Genomic DNA, 5,698 nt, shown 5'->3' with positions numbered 1-5,698 from the left:
GTCTTAAGTATTCACCATTAAATACAAACTATTCCCCCATATTTCTATTCTTGTGTGTGTATATGTATTTATATATACATATGGCTAATCATTTTAAACTTTGAAGTGAATTATTATTATTATTATTATTATTATTATTATTATTATTATTATTATTATTATTATACCCTTGGTCCCTACAATTCAATTACTTAGCAAAATGATGAAATAACAATATAGGTCTCCAATTAGAAACTCACAAATCCTATTATACTGTTTATATATATTTTTTAAATTTATAGCTTGGTCCCTTTGAAAATAACGTGTAGGCAAATCTAGTTTTCAAAATGCTTACTATACAAAAATAAACTTTCATTGTTGGGTCCAATTTTTCGAAAACATTATATCTCATCCTTCTTTATTTGAAAATCTTTATAATTGCTTGTGAACTTCCAAGATATCAAAATTATTTAAGACATATCGAACTTGAGCTTTCATTTTTATGTGGGCCGAGCATAAATTTCGTCTATGGGTTAGGCTCGTAGTACTAGATCATCACAAAATAATAGCCTAGTTTCATTTTATTTTTCGGGCTTCTACAATGTAAATCATGAGCAATGTTCAAAGTTTTCAAATCCTTACGTTACTACACATATATCTTCTTCACATGTATCACATCCAAATTATGACATATAAATAAAATCTGCAAATCAAACCTCCATGGTGTTATATTAAGTACATGAAAGTAGAATTATTAAATATTACAACAATTACCTTCCAATATGATAGATTGACAAATATACACTTTTTCTTTCTCGTTACATTAGATTGAGTTATATTCTTCTTCCTCTTTCGTTTACCATTTTTACCCAATCATTTGTAATTGTATCAACTTCAATAGAATCTTCTTCATCATTTGTTATCTTCGGCCTAATACCTATTTCAATATGTCCCTTGCACCAGCTTCCTTTCATGCAAAATTGATGATTGAAGGTGAGAAATCTTCTCTGTGTCATGTACGGAAATGTCCTACCATGCATCAACCATAATGATCATGACAAATATGGCAAACAATTTTTCCCTTAATGAGCCATCCAGATATATTTCCATGTGTGGGGAAGTCATGTATTGTCTACATCAAAATAGCTTTTAAATTAAATGTAGACTTTGTGATTGCATCATACATCTCAGCTTCATCACTCCATAACAATAATAAGTCGTCTACAAGTAGTCCAAATAAACATATATGTCATTGCCTGTCCGCTTTGGTTTCGAGATCAATAAACTTGGCATCAAACTTTCCTTTGACATGCATAATGAGGAAGACAAGTTATATATAGTTAAAATTAGTGGCCAACAACTATATTTAGAGCTAAGATTTTTGAAAAGATTAAATCCATACGTAGCCAGCTCTAATCTTTGGAGGATCTGATGCAAAATGTGGACACCTCCTGTTAATTATTTCCCAATTCAATGAATCAACTAAATGCTTAATTTTACCATCTGAAATTTTATTAATTGATTGCATCTCAATTGTATTGCCATCTCTTATATTTCGAATATCCTCTAAAGTCGTGGTATTATAGGAAAATAACGCAACTTTTGCTGGAATTTTCTTCTGAATTTTTTAGTTCATTGGTTAACTTTCCCTCTTGACCAGCCACATTTTGGACATAATTAAACCCGTTCAAGCTCTTTTCTACATAGACAACAATCATTCACACAAACATGTATCTTCTCATAGCCAAGATCAAATGTATTGACAAGTTTTTCATCATATAAAATGTGTTTGGAAGTGTATTATTCTTTGGCAACATGTCTCGAACAAGATATATGAGTTCATTGAAACCACTGTCCGATAAACCATCTGAAACTTTATCCTTAAATATAGAAACAAAAGCTAACATTTTCGTGAGCACCTTACAACCAGGATATAAAGGCGTTTCAACATCATCAACTAAATTTTCAATCTCTTTCGCTCTCCCATCAAGAGGGTTTTCAGATCCATATAATGTTGCATATAAAAGTCCTCAAACATCCTATGTGACTAAGGAACACAGGGGCATACTTTCATTTCTAAATTGTAATTTTCACAAGCTCATTTAACAAAATTCCTGGCTTCATCTCTATATTGTCCCAAAAATCTACAACAAAAACTTTATGATCATTATACTTTTTTTCCTTTTTTATTTTTATTTTTTTGATATCTAGATCCATAATATCTAATTTTAGATGATAATGTTTTTCAGCCACTCTTTGCCCATTGTAGGCAAAGATACTATCCAACACTGAACAAAACAAAGATATATTAGAGAAAAAGTTATGTAAATGCAAATATAGGTTTTTTTTGTGCAATTGTGGTTTAGCAAAGATACTCTTTTGACCGAAAAACTTAATTTCTAGAAAGTAGTAGTTACATAACTTCTAACCACATCCAAGTATGCTCTTATTGGAAATACATTGCAGCTAGAAAACAACTAAAATCCGTGAAGCCTTGAAAGAACCACTGCACATTCAATCCCAGTACAACACTATTTAGATGTTTCTGTTGAACTCAAAATGATGATTAATGTTGTCTCTAAATCTGGCATTCATCTGAGGGATTGAAAAAAGAAGTTGAGGATCACGGAAATTTACAATACAATTTTGTATAATTCTATTTGTACATTCAAAGGTGTACCAAATTGTTTACCCCCTCTCACATGCACGCGGAACCTACATGAGTAAAAAAATCCCAAAATGTGGTCCCTACCCCCTATTGTGAGTAGTTGGTAGGGGATTAGGTAAAAAAATTCGGTATATGTAACGTGGTCCTACAATTTTTACTTTGTATATCAAATTGCTGAAAATATAGTCAACTAATCTGATAGATATACCAAAAAAATTACATTTTCTTTTCTCCTTCAAAACCCAAAATTATGATTAGTTTGTATCAAACTGAGCTATCCTATTTGAAATCAAACCATAGCATTCTATTATATTGGTGAAAAAAGAACAATCCATTACCTACATGGAAGGTTCTTTTCCTGCTTGAAGTTGGAACCTTCGTGAAAACCTGAACTTAATGGCTTTGTTTCCGTGCAAAGAAATGCAGTCAGTATGTCCAATTTTAGCCCAACAATAGAATATATGAATTGACACAGTTTATCAAATTCATATATTTGATTAAGAATGGTTTGACTTTAAGCCCAAATCAAGTTATATGAAAGTCAAATCAAGTTATAGAAAACCAAATCTATCCTCAATTCAAGTTACAAACAAGCAAAATCAAGTTAATAGAAAGAAATATCTACCCCAAATCTCTTCATTTTCGTTAAGCCCAAATCAAATTAATTGAAAGCAAAATCAAATTAAGTCTAAATCAGCATATCAAGTAAAATCAAGCAAAATCTACTCTCAATTCTATCTACTGTGCACTATCAAGTTAAGCACAAATCAACATCCATATATTCATTACTCAAATACACATAATAACATTAACAAGCATCTGGTATGCACTCAATTAAAAGCAAAATAAAACTCATATAATAACTACTCAGCTCAATGTCACACACACACACAAAATTAAACTCTGCTCAAATAGACATAATAACATTCAGAAAATAAGTGCTCAGAGGCAGAGCAGATTTTGCATAAAATTATATAGAGTAATAGGAAAATGTACCACTTAGCACTTATCAGACGAAGAGGCCGAGAAACGAATGGACGAAGGACCTTCCTTCTTAACCTTCTTCTTCTGTCGATGGAAGGCATCAGCCGTTGAGGTGTCGAGTCAGGGAGGTCGCGAGAGACTCAGGGATGAGCGGAGAGTCGAAGATTGAGAGGCTGAGAGAAAGTTGCAGTTTGGATTTGGGAATTCCGTGGTTTCAATTCCAACATTTAACCCTTGTTTGTTTGTCATTTTTTTAAGAATGAACATGAAAAATATGGTTGTTATGGATCAACGCAAGAAATATAAATTCAAATTTGATGGCTTTATTTGATAGATAACAATCATATTTTTCATTTTAATGAAGAAATAACGGGAGCCAAACAACGGCTTAGGTTTGAATAATTGGTTTTGGGTCAATTTTTGTTTTAATTTTTAATTTTTATTATTATTAGTATTATTATTATTATTATTATTATTATTATTATTTTTTGCCCTTTGGGTTGGTTAAGTGAAAAGCTCAACAGGGTTAGCCTATTTAAATTTATTAGCGACGTTCAAAAAATGTTGTGATAAGTTTATATTAGCAGCACATAAAAAATGTTGTGGAAAAACGTCTACAAAATCATATTAATAACGATTAATAAACGCTGCGATAAGTTTACCTTTTCCCAACATTTATATAATGTTGCAAAAATGGAACCCTTTCACAACATTAAAAGAGCGTAGCAAAAGATAATATATTTAAGTATCAGCAACGATTTGCAAAAATAGAACCCTTTCGCAATATTAAAAGAGCATTGCAGAAGATAATATATCTAAGTATCAGCCACAATTAGTAAACATTGCTATAGAACTACTTTTAGCAACACTCACTAAATGTTGTATAAATAAAACTTTTAACAACACTCAATAAACTTTGCAAAATGTGACATTAGAAATGTTCATTTATAAAATGTTGTCAAATCCTAATTATATTATCCAAGAGCAACGTTCATTTATTAGAATGTTGTGATAGAAACATTTTGTAACACTCAATTACCAAAATTTGCCTCTTTGTGTTGTAAAAGACTATTTTTGTTGCATTGCTTTCAACCACACATTCTCAATATAAAATAATTATACATGTAAACTCAAAAATTTTCTATACTTTTTAACAACACTAGTCTTTGATATGTGCGTTGTACAAATTTTGTATTTATTGTATTTTTATTAACGTTAAAATTGAAGATTTTTTACTTATAAGTAACTTCTTCTATTTTACAAATATTTTTTGTCTATATTTTTATTTGTTAATAATTTCTTACATAAAAGTGATTGTTGAAAATAAAATAGTGATAGCAAAAAATATCAACAAATAAAAATAAAAGAAAAAAATTAGTCTCCATGCTTGGAAGTCTCAATCCTCTGTAATACGGATGCTTGATCTCTCCATAACAAGAGACTTGATCTCTCATAACAAGCCTCCGTATCACGGAGGAAAATTCCTCCGTGATACAAAAGCTTGATCTCTCCATAACAAGCCTTCATATTACGAAGGAAAATCCTTCGTGATACGGAGGCTTGATCTCATGGAGAGATCAAGTCTCCATAATAAATATGGTTATTGCCCCCAAAACAACTATCCTGAAATAATATTTCAAATGATTCTTTTTAAGACCAAAATCTCAAAACCCAACAAGAAAAACATATCGCGTGCTCTTTCTTAGTTATTACAAGTAAATGTTGGGAATTTAGAATAGTAGAGTATTGAAAACAAAAGGAGCTGCACAGAGAACTTAACACTCAGAAACGAGAGTTTGGAAGTTATCTGACACATTTTATTCCAGAATTGAAGGTGCCTATTTATAGACTTACAAACAAACCGAAAACCAAAAAAATCTCAACTAATATGACATATTATTGCCACTACTTTCAGACTTATTTGCTAACCATAAACGGTGAATTAAGGAGCAAGAATCTGCAGAAAAAATAAATATGAAAGACAAAGTCAAATTTGGATAATTTTTGAATCGATTTTCAAGACTCTCCCTTGATTCAAAATTGCACACACCGAGTAGTGATCTGAAA

The 5,698-nt window shown here is 30.9% G+C and overlaps 1 long non-coding RNA gene across 3 annotated transcripts; it reads right to left on the bottom strand.

Annotated features, from left to right (window-relative positions):
- Positions 1 to 606: 606 nt before the first annotated feature.
- Positions 607 to 3,855, bottom strand: LOC111399523. Of its 3 annotated transcripts, none has more exons than XR_002703716.1 (2): positions 3,644 to 3,855; positions 607 to 2,694 (listed from the first exon to the last, which is right to left on the bottom strand). It is a non-coding gene; the product is annotated as an uncharacterized LOC111399523 (long non-coding RNA). The 3 variants fall into 3 exon arrangements; XR_002703717.1 differs by having other exon boundaries at positions 607 to 2,574; XR_002703718.1 differs by having other exon boundaries at positions 607 to 1,281.
- Between the last annotated feature and the right edge of the window lie 1,843 nt (positions 3,856 to 5,698).

The sequence above is a fragment of the Olea europaea genome, chromosome 9, assembly GCF_002742605.1.
Source record: "Olea europaea var. sylvestris chromosome 9, O_europaea_v1, whole genome shotgun sequence".
NCBI lineage: Eukaryota > Viridiplantae > Streptophyta > Magnoliopsida > Lamiales > Oleaceae > Olea > Olea europaea.
This window is presented reverse-complemented; position numbering and strand designations above follow the sequence as displayed.